The sequence below is a fragment of the Leptidea sinapis genome, chromosome 32 (genome assembly GCF_905404315.1).
Source record: "Leptidea sinapis chromosome 32, ilLepSina1.1, whole genome shotgun sequence".
Taxonomy (NCBI): domain Eukaryota; kingdom Metazoa; phylum Arthropoda; class Insecta; order Lepidoptera; family Pieridae; genus Leptidea; species Leptidea sinapis.
The window spans coordinates 4,141,368-4,156,690 of record NC_066296.1 but is presented as its reverse complement, the minus strand read 5'-3'; the positions used below and the strand labels follow the sequence as shown (position 1 = coordinate 4,156,690).

Sequence of the window (15,323 nt, the reverse complement as noted above, 5' to 3'; positions counted from 1 at the left end):
CATTCTTCTCGGGTCTGAGGCATTATTTTTGGAATGGGTGGTAGTTTTTGACTATCAATAAGAGATGACACATCCTATTTTGAATAAAAATATTCGCTTCTAGTTAATCATCGTCTATACTGGCCATAGTGATCGCTCATCGCGGCTATCAGTGACTTGTCGGTTTTTCGGGCACGCATCAAAATGAATTCGCGTGTAGTTATATGCGCATACCCACAACTACACGCGTTTCCTTGTATTTACATAGCGCGTGTACGATACAATAACTACTGGGAGGTCAAATGAAGAAACATTTAAATTCATAGAACTACCCAAAAGTATGGAATCCCAAACATAAATATTACAAAGATAAAAATAAGGAAGGTATATAGGTAGGTACTCAGATATTTATCGTTACTATGAGGTTTATAATCGCTCACCAATATGAATAATATTATTGAATCATGAAAATCATTACGTCCATCTTGAAGGAATGCCACACAATAAATGATCACGGACGATTGTGTGGATGACACGATAATTAACGATTAACTTGCCAATGACAACGATCACACAAGTAACGATCATCGCCGATTGTGGAGAAGAGGCATAAGATATGGACTGTATCGATCGATCACCGCGAGCCCGGCTCCGCAGTCATTGCTTTCTATTCTCATCATTACTATAACCATGATAGCTCTCCAATTGTACTATGGAGATCCGCAAAAAAACCTAATTCAATAAATGGTGGCTCTGTACAAATTCTCCTTTAACCATCAGCTGAACATAGGTTGTGAGTCATTTGATATTGTCATTAATACTAGTGATGCAGTGAAAGATTGATTTTACGAGGCCACAGTACACACAGCCTATACTGTGCGACGTATGCAATGAGCGGTATGTACTATGGCCGTAGAACATTTATATTTGTTCAACGTTTCCACCGCTCGAGTTTTTATTAACGCAGTCACCACCAGAGGGTCATGAAACACGTGTGTTGGTTTTTGATTATACTCACCCACGTCATCACTAATATGCTTAAAATATATGTATTTACATTTTATACTATACTAGCTGACCCAACCGACGCTGTTTTGTTAATGATATAAAAAACTCGTGCGAGTGGAATTTCATAAAAATCCGTAAAAAAATCTAAGCTGACTTCTACTCGGCGAAAGGAATATTTCCTGCCAAATTTCAAGACTCCGGGCCTTATAGTTTCAGAGATACCGTGATGAGTGAGATAATAAAATACAAAATACTTACTGATAATATATCCTAGTGTCTTTCTTATTTCTTGTAGTATTATTTTTACAAAGTTTTACTACGTAGCCCGTATTAGCTTCTAAATTATTAGCTAAATTTAACAGAACATGTGGCACGTCAACGTGACACATTGTTCGAATCCGGCTCGAGTACTTGGGCGTAGTATTAGTTGCCGCACTTTGCAACTACGCCTGCGGTAACTAGTTGGAACGCAGCGGAGTCCAATCCTTAATCTTTGGTATAAGTGTATACTTTGTTGGTGCAATAAATAATGCTGGGGGCGATTGCTTGATCATTTCCTTTACCACACAAACTTTTATAAAAAAAAACGTATTTCGCAACACAATATGTATTTGTACATTTTCTGGGTTCCTCGTGTAAAAGCCTTCGCCCCGCAATAGACCACTTACTGCACTTAGAGGAGGTGGCGCAACATCTAGAATGATTTGCTAGGACATATGTTATATTTAGCAATAGTATTAATATTGGCTGCATTGCCCCACAACAATATACTATGTCAGTTAATTATTGTCTAATCTTTTTAACCGCATATGTTGTACAACTAAGAACAAGCTAATTCTTCAGTGTCAAGTCTTCAACCCTTCTAAATTTGGAATTAAGGACACAAACTTAAACTACTCTTCGGTACGTGTATACACTGGTAATAAAGCACAGTATATCGTCATCATGATGTAGGAGGGGTAAGCCGGGGGGCAGGCGGGGGGCGGGGGTTCGACACTACCGTCCGCGGTGCACCGCTCGCCATCGGTCCTATTTTTAGTAATCGACCCATCTCACCGTCAGTACCTACATGAATTTCAGATGCACGCGATTGGCGGAGTGCCTATGACGTCACGCAGCTACGACAGCCAATGGGAGCCGCAGGCTGTGCGCATGGCGCTGGAGCCTTCAGCGGAGCTCGCCCGCAGGCTGCCAGTCTGGGCCCGCAGCCGCACGGTGTGCAGAGATCACGCCAACATTAACAAAGGTTCTATATTCACTTTTAACTAATCTAATTACCTTAACCGTATCTGTGACGTCATTGTACATTAATGTCGGAGTGCACTGTCTGGGTTGTGTCAACATTATTGATAATATATTGTATCGCCGTTATTTTGTTATGTAATAGATGGTTACGTAATACGTGTGCGAGTGAGACGCCAACTATACCACATGATAAGAAAAGAGATAGATACATCGGTTTTAGAAATTGTTTAAAATTAAATTAAAAATAACATCGAAATGATTGTAAAAGTTAGAACTATTTAATAATTTAAAGAATTGTTAATTTCAAAATAAACACATACATTTGCGATTTTGATTATGATAATTGTTCAGTTATATAAAATAATTATTTAATATTATTATTTAGACAATGCGACTCTACCTGATATAGACCTGTTTCATTATCTAAGTTAATTCATTCAAAAAATTTTTTTAATCTTTAGGATGGGTAATGATTTTAATCTAACCACACATTCGAAAAGATTATAAGCCAAATATTATATTATAATAACTTAAGTTAATAATTATACAAAAATATTTTGATAAGTTCGTAAAATAAGCATTAAGTTAATGAAAGAATTAATATGTTGTTCAAAATCCAATATTTTGTCAAAAATAATCAATACAGAAAAAACATATACTATACTGCGTAAAGAGTATAGTTTTGATTCAAGTATTTTAGATGTAGAACGCCGGAAACAGACCATCGAGACGCTTCCGGCCGCCATTTTGCGGAAGGCCGCTGGTTTATGACTTCCGTTGCTTTATTGTACTTCTTGCGGGCTACAATGTTCGTTCAAGTATAACTTCTAAACAGGCTATGAAAATGTCAAAGTTAACTTATTGTTTTATAAGCAAAAACTGAAATACTTTCAACAAGTATTGCTCTCATAATTTATACGTATTAAAAAAACTACTAACTAGATTTCGTTCAAACCAGTTATCGGTGGAAGTTTGCACGTATATCATATATTTGTTTTAGTATTATCATTGAGTTTCAGTTCTAAGTATGGGGAACAAAATTTATTGTTTTTTTTTCTATTTTTGTGTGAAAATGTTAATGCGGTTCACAGAATACATCTACTTACGAAGTTTCAACAGTACAGTTCTTATAGTTTTGGAAAATATGGCTGTGACATACACGGATAGACAGACAGACATGACGAATCTTTAAGGGTTCCGTTTTCTGCCATATGGCTATGGAACCCTAAAAATTAAAACGGGTCTCATCACCAGCGTTCCAACAGCAAACTAACTAACTAACAATAGTTTGTTGCCTGTAGGACATGTCTGTTATATAAAAAGCACATGTTTAGTGATAGTGCCGTCGCTAGAAGGCTTCTTTTGGAGGTTGCCAGCCAGGTGGTACCACTGCAGTCTTCTTCTGTCCCCAAGCACTATTTGTGGAACGGTTTGAGCGCCGTAGCTGCGGATTATTCTGTGCTATTGGGATTTGACGTATTGAATTCAACATTATAGTGGGAAACATGAACCATTATCAAGTGAAGAAGTTATCGTTTGGTCACTTTTTATTATAATAATATGATTTTATTTTATTTATTTATTCAGAAACAGACAGTCTTAGAAATGATTAACTAAATTTAACAACAGATACCAGACCTATACTTTCCTTAATTAACATGTTTAATAGCGAACAGTCTATTAGAATAACACAAATATATAAAAATACTTATAGAGATCATATAAACTTTATGAGAATTTAAATAAAATTATTTTAATATTTTGTTTTAAATTTTTTAAAAACTGGAACAGGAAGCTCTATATCTACACTATAATCGTAGTGAATATACTGAAAATATACTGATTGTTGGGGAGTTACTGCCGTTTACATTAAATTAAATTTCTATATCATATTTTTTTTTTATGAAAATAAAGGACGAGCCGAGCAGGACATTCAGCTGATACGAGCCCTACGCATTACAATGCAGTGCAACTCAGGATTTTTGAAAAACCCAAAAAATCTGAGTGGCACTTCAACTGCGCTCGTCACCTTGAGACATCAGATGTTAAGTCTCATTTGCCCAGTAATTTCACTAGCAATGGCGCCCTTCAGACCTAAACACAGCAATGTTGTCAAACTACAGCTTCACGGCAGAAAAAGGCGCCGTTGAGGTACCCATAATCCCTGGTACTGGTATTATAATAACTACGTTTTAAACTAGGTATAAACTTGTGATAATATGAAGATAAAATATAAAGTGGTAAAAGATGTGTGTATGTTCAGAACCGTGAATGACCGCGACACGTTGTTACAGAAACGAGCGGCGGCGGCGCGCGGTGGTGACACCCAGCTGGCGGCGGTAGTGACACACCATGAGCGGGCTCTGAGCACAACAGTTACATATCAACTACGCACTGATAGCTTAAGTCTAACGTATACTCTCGCACAAACAAACTCTATCTACCCGTACCTTTAGAAGTGAATTTTTGAATTGTATTTCGATAAGTTAGTGTTCGTTTTGTAAGTTGCGTGGGGCTTCGCCCCCGACTCGTGACCGTGGAGGAGGAAGGAGCGCTGTTGGGGCGGCTGCAAGGCGCGCTGCGAGGCGGCGTCGCGGCGGCCTCGCCCTCCCGAGTGGCCAGCTCCCTCCGAGGATACCTCAGCGATAAGGTGCACTCTCTGCAGCTGAGAGACTCAGGTGAGCCACCCCTGTTGTATCTATATCACATAATATATGACAACACATATAGCGCAGTGGTTAGTGAACCTACCCACTTAGCTAGAGGTCCGGGTTCAAATTTCGGTAGGTGCAAACATTTATATTATGATGAATATGCACGATTTCAGAGTCACGGATGTTTATATGTATTTATATATGTTTCAGTACGTATATTGTATTAAATATTTCGTTGTGTTTTTTTTATGAAAATAAGGGACGAGACGGGCAGGACGTCCATCTGATGGTAATTGATACGCCCTGCCCATTACAATGCAGTGCCGCTCAGGATTCTTGAAAAACCCCATAAAATCTGAGCGGCACTCCAACTGCGCTCGTCACCTTGAGACATAAGATGTTAAGTCCCATTGCCCAGTAATTTCACTAGCTACGGCGCCTTTCAGACCGAAACACAGTAATGCTTACACATTACTGCTTCACGGTAGAAATAGGCGCTGTTGTGGTACCCATAATCTAGCCGGCATCCTGTGCAAAGGAGCCTCCCTCTGGTGGTCCTGTACGCATAATACAGGCTATGCATAGTTTGGGGCAAGATAATTTGTGTAAAAGTTTGTCAATATTATTATGTCAATATATACTGATACCACTTAGAGATCTTCATTCTCATCTTAAACGCAACGCATCTCTTGATCCCCGATGATGAGGACGTTGATGAGTGATCGCCTCATCACTTCCCATCACGCTAGCTCCTTGGACATATATTTATATCAATATACCTATTCTTGCCATAAATACTCACACAAAGAAAAAAAGAAATTTTTCTATTGCAAAAAACATTTATTACTTTTATAGTGTGTTAGTTAAATACATAAATATAAAACAATTTGAAATATAAAAAGCTTATTTGAAGTGGTCTCCATTGGCTGCAATACAGTCCTTTAAACGTTGAAGCCAGTTATCAATAGAAGCACGCACTCTTTCAATGGGAAAATTCTTGACTGCCAATCGTACGGATTGTTTTAGGGACTCCAAATTATAATGGCGTTTAGAGCAAGCCGTACTCTCTAAAACTGACCATAAATCATAATCCAGTAGGAGTAGACGACAGCCAGTCTTCAGCTCTGATGAAGTCCGAAACGTTTCCAACCAAGACTGCGTAGACCGAGCTTTATGACCCGGCGCCGATAGACTCATCATTATATTATATGCATTAATATTTAAATTTAATTTGGTTAGTCAGGCGTGGGCATCTAAACCACATAATAATGGATGTTTCCATCTACTAGGCTCCGTAAAATTGCTAAATCTTTTAAAGTGGATTGTGTTATATTTTATTATAAACTCCCAAATGATATTAAAATATTACCTATTAAAAAATTTTAATGTATCGTGAAAAAATAAATTAACATCTAAGGCCTAATCTAAGGCATCATAATGCGAAAGATTATTTGAATGATAAATATAGTTGGAATTAATGTTCTAAATTTTGTTAATGAATATTGTTATACTCATTTGAATGCTATTGTAACTTTGTACTTCATCCTGACCAAGCACTAAATCTTAATATATATAAATTACGTGACACGTTGTTTGTCCGCGATGGACTCCTAAACTAATGAACGGATTTAAATGGGGATTACTTTATGGAGTGTAATTTAGTCCAACTTGAGAGATAGGATAGATTTTATTTCGATTTGGGACCCATAATTATTTTTATTTCCAATAGTTGTTTTGTATGGACATATTTTGTGTGAGAGAATCTATCGACGCACGGTTTGACAGTTCTGCTGTGAAACAATTTCATTATAACAACAGGGAGCATTTTTTACGAAATAATTTATTATGTTTCTAAGTAATAGCAAATTCCTATAAAACAGTATTTTTATTTTATTTTCTACAGAACAACGTCTGTTGGGTCAGCTATTAACTTATAAAGTTTTACAGTGAATAAAGATTTTTTTGACTTGACCACACATCAAACGCCACAAGCTTCGACACATGAATTAAGACAATATTCCGCCTTTTGATTTCCTATTTGTATGTTCATACAAACATTTAGATAAGATATGACTGGGTTTATTATGATGTAGTAAGGGTGCATAACAATCAATTATAACATATTAGCTGATGCCCGCGACTTCGTCCACGTAGATAAAGGTTTTGTAAAAATAATAAGCAAGTTTGGAATTGAAGTATATCTCATGTCCTATTCCAGTTCCGGTTCCCGTTTTCGCTCCCGTTCCCAACATATTATATGAGTCTTATTTCGAGGAAGATTGCTATGGCAAACTAAACCTACTATTGGTATAGTTATAGCTCATCCATGTGAATTTCAGTTTTTCACATATCCCGCGACAACCATGGAGATTTCTGGGATAAATTGTAGCCTATGTCCTTTCCAAATCTCTAATCTATTGCTGTATCAAATTTCATCCAAATCAGTTCAGTTCCATTTCTAGTGTTGTTAGTAGTGATAATTAGTCATTGGTTTGTATTGTCGACTTTAACATTACTTTTTAATCAATATTATAACATTATTTTTAACTTGCAACTTGTATGAGGTTCAGTCAAGCCCTCCCAATAGCAATGTCTCTATTAAATTATTAAAATACAAAACAACAAAAGGGAGTGTTTGTTAAGACGCTCGTAATACAACCCTCCGTGCTCGCGCCCTGTGTTATAACGATTCTCAAATATTTACATCTTGTTATTAGCGGGTTGGATGAGGGCAGCGCAGGAGATTGTCATGGAGATCTATGGGGAGGGCTCTGTCCAGCAGTGGACGTCTTCTAGCTAAATAGATGATGATGAGCAGAACAGTAGTCTGCACTAGATCTCTATCTTCTGTAAATGATATACTTGTAGTAGGAAACCTACTGTTATTTGCTTCGGGATTTCCCCATCAAATTGCATCTTCATTGAAATAAGTATTTGATTCGTGATCAAGTTGTAACAAAAGTATAATTAAATATTGAAATAGTATGAGCAGAAAATATGGATAATGACTCAATAAAACAATTAACTATAATATTTATCTACTTATTCAGGATTGAATAAAATATGATAAAGGAGTTTATTTTAATGAATATAATCATTGATACGCCCTGCCCATAACAATGCAATGCCGCTCAGGATTCTTGAAAAACACAAAAATTCTGAGCGGCAAAACAATTACACTCGTCACCTTGAGACAAGATGTTAAGTCTCAATTACCCAGTCATTTCATAGCTACGGCGCCCTTAAGACCTAAACACAATATTGTTTACACAGTACTGCTTCACGGCAGGAATAGGTTTCGTTTGGGTACCCATAATCTAGCCGGTATTCTGTGCAAAAAGTGAGCCTCCCACTAAAGAGAGTAAAGAACTTCTTAAATGGTTAAATTAATATTTATAGGTGTTTAAATTCCCATGTATGACTGTATGAAAATAAAATATGTCAACTTTATTATTAATTATAAATAAATAAAATTCCTTCAAGTACTTGAGGTTGTGTTAAGTAAAATTTTTGACATTTCCTTAGTCTGTAGCATAAGTTGAAAAGAAATCCTTAAAAGAAAAGTAAAAATTACGACTTGATTGGTTGATACTAAACTAATATAATAAATTGTGTTTTTGTATGTATGTTTGTAATGTTTCCACATAAAAACTACTTGACTGATTTCAAAAAGTCTTTACCTCAGTATCCTCCAGTACCTCCATCCTATATTTGTTTTTAAAAACAATTCGACACGTGTTTCACCTCTACATGAGGCATCCTCAGGACGTGTTGTCTCGCCAAAATCTGGCACGAGACTGATCGTCGTGAGACAGTCTCGTGCCAGGCGAAACACGCGTCGAATTGTATTTAAAAACAAATATTGGCGGAATTAACACTAAAGAAAACTTAAATCATTTGTATAATAATGGATTTCCGCAAAGTAACGCCTAATTCAATTTTAATTTTTTGTAAGATGTTGTAATTCTCTGTTATACATTCGTACCTACTGTCGAGATTAAACTATCCGGGTCACTTGAAATAGTTGTTTTAATAAATTAATTGATCTCATTATTTTTACGACGAGACATTATCCAATAATAAAATAATAACTAAGTGAAATCAAACTATTATTTTTAACAAAAATAAATTTATTCACTATCTCGTGATCGGTATCTTCACGAGGCAAATCGCGAGGCATTGCTAGTTGTTTGATAAAACAAGGAACGATGTCTAATATGATATTCAATAAGAGCGCTTGCAAAAAGCGGATGACGAGCGGATAGAAAGCGGACACGGGGCGGACGGAGACCGTGCGGAACTATACGTATCTGAAACATAAGCTTGTTCTTGGACCGCTTTGTGAAGCCATCGCGTGACTCGCCTTTTCAATGCTATTGGAATATTATAAGAAACGACATATTTTCTTGAAACTACTTTCAGAAATAAAAATGAAAAGCAATCATAAATTGTATGGTTGTATGACTCTTAGTAGGATACACTCGAGTCTCATTTTAATCAGAATACCTTTTCAGGCTATAGCAGCACCTTAGATTAAGGATTGGTATCCGCTGCGCTCCAACTAGATGCCGCACTACCTAAAAACAATAGATTTTTTATTAGGGTAACTATTAGATGCTTATGTGCGTGGCATCTTGACACTTAATGGCATCTTTCAAATTTTGTAAAATACGCTTCGTGTTATTTTATATTGAAATTAATAAAATACAAAATAATTACTGATGATATGTATCCCAGGGTCTTTCTTATTTCTTGTAGTATTATTTAGAGAAAGTTTTACTACGCAACCCGGCATTTTAGTTTTGATTATTGGCAAGGTTTAAGAGAACATGTCGCACGTCAACGTCACATATTGTTAGAGGTTCGAGGACACGCACATGGGCGTCGGATTGGTTGCCGCACTTTGCGACTACGCCAGCGGTATTTATGTGTGTAAATGTGAATATAACATAATAACCTAAATAATATCATATACTGGGAATGGAGCTACCACCCTCAGGCAATTGAACGATAATATATTGCAACGATATCTATATATTTAAAACAAAGTCATGTTAGTTACACCATTTTCCGGATCCGGTATTTTCCGGAGAAACGCCAGGATTGTGCTGCCTTAGTGGGAAACTACCGAATCACGACATTTTCTAGAAAAAACACTCAAAAATACAATTTTTGTTTCCAAATGTCCTCATTTGGGGCAGACATTATCTAAGAACGGCGATTTATTTACATTCAGGGTATTAATTTATTTATATTCTTACACACGATACAGTAGAAGAATAACATACCTACTATACTTATTCCTATGTATTATGTATGCTAATACTAAAAATAAGTGATTTACGAAATTCCATCGGCGAGAGTTTTTTTAACAGAACAACGCCTGTCGGGTCCGCTAGTTTTATATAAAAAGAGTCCGCTGAGTTGTGTGTTGCGCCCATTCATCTCAGATCTGAGGCATACTTTTTCGAAAGAGTATTTTTGACGTTCAGCAAGTGATTATGAATCCTAGTTTGAATATAAATATTTGACTTTGAAACTTTTTGAATAGTAACACTATTCACGCATCAATAACAAATGAATTCAATGAAGGGGGTTGTGCTCCACGCTCCAACTGTACCTGATCAAAAACTGCGACCTCGGAGCCACCTCATTAACCTGATGTCATCTGCAGCAGCCCCCCGGAGCTCGTCCCTGTTTTCCCGCGCTCCCTGACTCCTTGGCGAGCCAGGGGCACACAAGCGTAACGTAATGACTACGATACAAATCGTTAATCTGTGCGTGTTTTTGAAATTTAAAACTATACTAGTAGTTGCCCGTTGCATTCGCAACTAAAGGTTTTTTTTTTATGATAATGAGGGACGAGACGAGCAGGACGTTCAGCTGATGGTAATTGATACGCCATGCCCATTACAACGCAGTGCCGCTCAGGATTCCCGAAAAACCCAAAAATTCTGAGCGGCACTACAATTGCGCTCGTCACCTTGAGACATAAGATGTTAAGCCTCATTTGCCCAGTAATTTCACTAGCTACGGCGCCCTTCAGACCGAAACACAGTAATGCTTACACATTACTGCTTCACGGCAGAAATAGGCGCCGTTGTGGTACCCATAATCTAGCCGGCTTCCTGTGCATGTAAACCTCTTTTAACTTTTGAACGGCTCGACCGATTTTTCCCGGTTGGTGTAATTCGAAAGGGCTTGACCAAACTTAGATTTTGAATACAATTCGGACCGGTAGATTAAAAGAATTCTCAAAAAAACTAGGAAAGAATATTTTTTTATGTGTTTGTTTTTGAAATAATTTTTGAAACTGCTTTACGGATATTATATAATAAAAAATAAACTACTTTTAGAAAACCGACTTCAAAAACTTAAAAGTATAAAATAACTTAATACTTTTACTATTAATAAAATACTTTTATTTATATGTGCTGCCTATAGATTATAATTCTGTGCCATCCGATTCGGTGAACATTATCCATCTAAACTAAGCTTCATAAGATAGATAATAGTTTAAAGGGTAAATGTATACACTTCTATAGTAAAGTCCCAGCCACTGTTCAGGCAATATCTATAAATAAATTTAAATGTTTTAAAAAAAATGGCTCTGTCGTAAATCCTCCACTGCTGAATATCTAAATGATCGGACAGCCTGGGACTAGATTGTGATTATTTTATAGCGATAGAAATGACAGTACAATATTGTATATTTTTATTGAAAAGAGCGCAAATAAAGAATGCTGGGAGAGTTTCTTGCGCCGCTTCTTCTCTCTCAGAGCGCCATTTGTTTCCGAAGCGCTAGTAGTATCTAGTAGTTATTAGAAATGACATTAAAAAGAATTCTAAAGGAATCAATTTTGAGAAAATAAATGCTTTTTATGCCTTTTAAACATCAATGTTCATAAAATAAAAACTATTGGGCCAAACCATGCGAAATTTTTATGGGGACTATTCCGCATCAAACTAAAGCATAAGAATATCGAAAATCGGTTCATAAATCGCAGCGTAATCGGTGTACAAACATATAAAAATACCGATCGAATTGAGAAACTCCTCATTTTTAAATTAGTCTGTTTAGCCCAGTTTTGTTGTTGCTACACAAAAAGTACTAACCCACGGTTTTTTTATGTTCATAATCAACGCATGAGCTCACTTAAGGTAATCCATACTTAGTTACCTACTTAATAATCTGCCAAATAAAATTCGAAGCATAAATAATGAAAATGAATTTATTTAAGCACTGAAAAACTTTTTATTAGAAAAGTGCTACTATGCCGTAAATGATTTTTTAAACGAGCCAAACTTAAATAAATTAAAATATGGGTCTCCCTACTACGGTCTGCTGTTCAGACCAAATTGCGACACCCAAACTGGGTATCCATAATATACTGCCTTGTATAATAATTATAGTATAAACTCCAAATGTTATATTTAAGGACTATATTTATGGAATTGCAATTAATTGAAATTGAAATAGAGCCGTTGATTTCAAATTATTTGTTAAGTATTCTAAAGTTCATTGCTATTTAATCGATTTTGCTTCCACCACCAACGTCTAATTATTTGGATCGATTTTAAACATTCACAGCACAAAAACCTGCAGCAGTGGGGGGCTTCTTGGCACAGGATGCCGGCTAGATTATGGGTACCACAACGGCGCCTATTTATGCAGTGAAGCAGTATTGTGTAAACATTATTGTGTTTCAGTCTGAAACGCGCCGTACCTAGTGAAATTATTGGGCAAATGAGACTTATCATCTACATCAGCGCAATTGTAACGCCACTTTTTTAATAATCCTGAGCGGCATTGCATTGTAAGGGGTACCAATAACCAGCAGCTAAACGTCCTGCTCGTCTCATCTCTTACTGATAAAAAGGATCCACCACTAATCGGCTCAGGTTCTATAGGTATTTAAAAATGTTATCAAACAACAAGGTAGCTAATCCCCAAAACTGGAGTAAGCTTTATCTTATTTTCTAATGGATTCCACAATTATGGTGTTCAGAGAAAACTCAGTTAATATTACCCAATTAGTGTACGACATAAATCGAATTACAAGCAACAATTAGGCGCCCTCGCGTCCTCGCCTCCCGACTCCCGAGCTTCGTATTGCGTGCCCTCTACTGCGGAAGGCCCTCGTACCTGTAACCCGATCGGTATTTACCGTGAATTTAAAAAGGCATAAAAGGCATTTATTTCCTCAAAATTGATTCCTTTAGAAATCTTTTTGATGTCATTTTTAATATACTAGATACTATTACCGCTTCGGAAACAAATGGCGCTCTGAGAGAGAAGAAACGGCGCCAGACAAACTCCAGGCATTCTTTTTTTCAGCTCTTTTTAATAAATAATATACAATATTGTACTGTCATTGTTATTGCTATAAAATAAGCATAATCTATTCCCAGGCTGTCCGATCACTAAGATATTCAGCTGTGGAGTAATAGGATTTACGACAGAGCCATTTTCTTATAAGACATTTAAGATAATGCCCGAACAGTGGCTGGGACTTTATTATAAAAATGTAGGCATTTACCCTTTGAGATATTATGTATCTTATGAAGCCTACTAGAATTATTTACAAGCAATCTCTTATTTCTAGTGTTATAATAATGAAAATCACTATTAAGAGCAAAAAGGTGACGATTTTTGTGAACGTTTAATAAGTTTTCATAAATGTACTGACAATGAACAGTCATAGTGTTTATTTCTTTAAATTTTTCTTTGAGAGACTGTCTATAACTAAGCTTATATATAGCACGAACAGCTCTCTTTTGCAGAGCAAACACTATATCAATGTGAGCAGCATGACCCCACAGTAAAATACCGCACGTCATGATGCTGTGAAAATAACTGAAGTACACTTCTCTAGCAACATCACAGGTCGCAACATTCGTGTACTCTCTAATCTTTCTAACGGCATATGCCGCAGAGCTGAGTCTATCTGTTAGATGCAATTTAAAATAAGAGTATTAAATCAATTCGGGTAACTGTTCCTGAGGAGGAAAACAGTGTGTGTGTACTTATGTATGCACGGAAGAAGTTATACTTCTTTGGCCGAACAAAGCAAAAATCCTTAAAATTATTTATTCCTCGTACGTTTCTAGAAAGAACAACATTGTAAAGCCTTGCTACGATTAATTATTAAATTAGGAATACGGTTGTATGGTCTTGAATACTTCGCCTATCCTATAATGGACGAAGAAACGAAAAAAAATAACGAATGCCGCAAACGACAGAAAATTTTAGGAACTAACTTCACCCTGTTACTTTTGTGTTACAGTGATGGGGGCGGATCTTAAAATTTCACTCATAATTTATTTCACTGATAATTTTTTCATAACGCTTCTAAAGAAGTATAACTTCAAAAAGAATGTAACAAGGAAAAAATGAGGAGGAATGGAAAATCTTACTAGAAAGTTGCTTCTATATTTCCCAAAATGCAATTATTAATTATACTATAAATTATTTCAAATTCAAATATTTTGTTCAAAATAGAATAAAAAATCACATATTGAAAATCAAAAACTACCACCCATTCCAAAAGGTATGCCTCAACTCTGAGAAGAACGGGCGCAACAAACTAAGCAGGCGTCTTTTTTTAATATAAAAATATGGTAACAATATAAAATCGTACAATTATTGTTATTTAATAGCCTGAGGGCGGTCGTTCTATTCCCAGTCAGTGGTATCATTAAAGAAAGTCATTTATGTTATACTAACCTTTACCACACAAACTTTTTTAACAATTCTTTTGAATTTCGTAATACATTTGTTTTCAACATTTTCTGGGATCTTGTTGTATAATCATATACCTACATCGCCTCATAAAAGACTTACAAACTCGACTTAGCCGAGTAGTAGGCATTTTAAGATTTCTTATTATAATTTAGCTTTGGTGTAAATGTAGTATATACCTTATATTGATAAGTAACGTAGACGTATGATCAATTGTAGCTCTCTGAACAGATGGAGATAAGACGGGCATTTTCGCGATTCTCTTGTATTTCAATAAATCAAAAATATTCACATGAATCATGAGCAGTATTAGTATACTCAGAGTACCTGCAGCGATGAATTGGGGTGGATGGGGGAGACTGGGGACAATCGCGATCACGTCCCAGGGCATGAATATTTGATAGGTCTCCCGGCGCGACCCGCTCGTTCTCTACCGCGCCACATGCCAATATCATAACTCTATCATAATATTGCATCTACGTCTATTTCATACTAGCTTTTATGTCGTTAAATCATACCGAATTTCACCAGTGGGAGGCTCCTTTGTACAGGATGCCGGCTATAGGATAAGGGCGCCTATTTCTGCCCTAAAACATTAATGTGTAAGCATTACTGTGTTTCGGTCTGAAAGGCGCCGTAGCTAGTGAATGTACTGGGGAAATGAGACTTAACATCTTATTTTTAATGGTGACGAG

The 15,323-nt window shown here is 36.4% G+C and overlaps 1 protein-coding gene across 1 annotated transcript in view; it reads left to right on the top strand.

The window, feature by feature from the left end:
- Positions 1-2,096: 2,096 nt before the first annotated feature.
- Positions 2,097-15,323, top strand: part of LOC126974530 (vesicular acetylcholine transporter) — a 56,381-nt gene continuing 43,154 nt past the window's right edge. The window contains exons 1-2 of the mRNA XM_050822045.1: positions 2,097-2,233; positions 4,527-4,910. The gene's annotated coding sequence lies outside the window, so the exon portion shown is untranslated. The remainder of the gene's footprint in view (positions 2,234-4,526; positions 4,911-15,323) is intronic.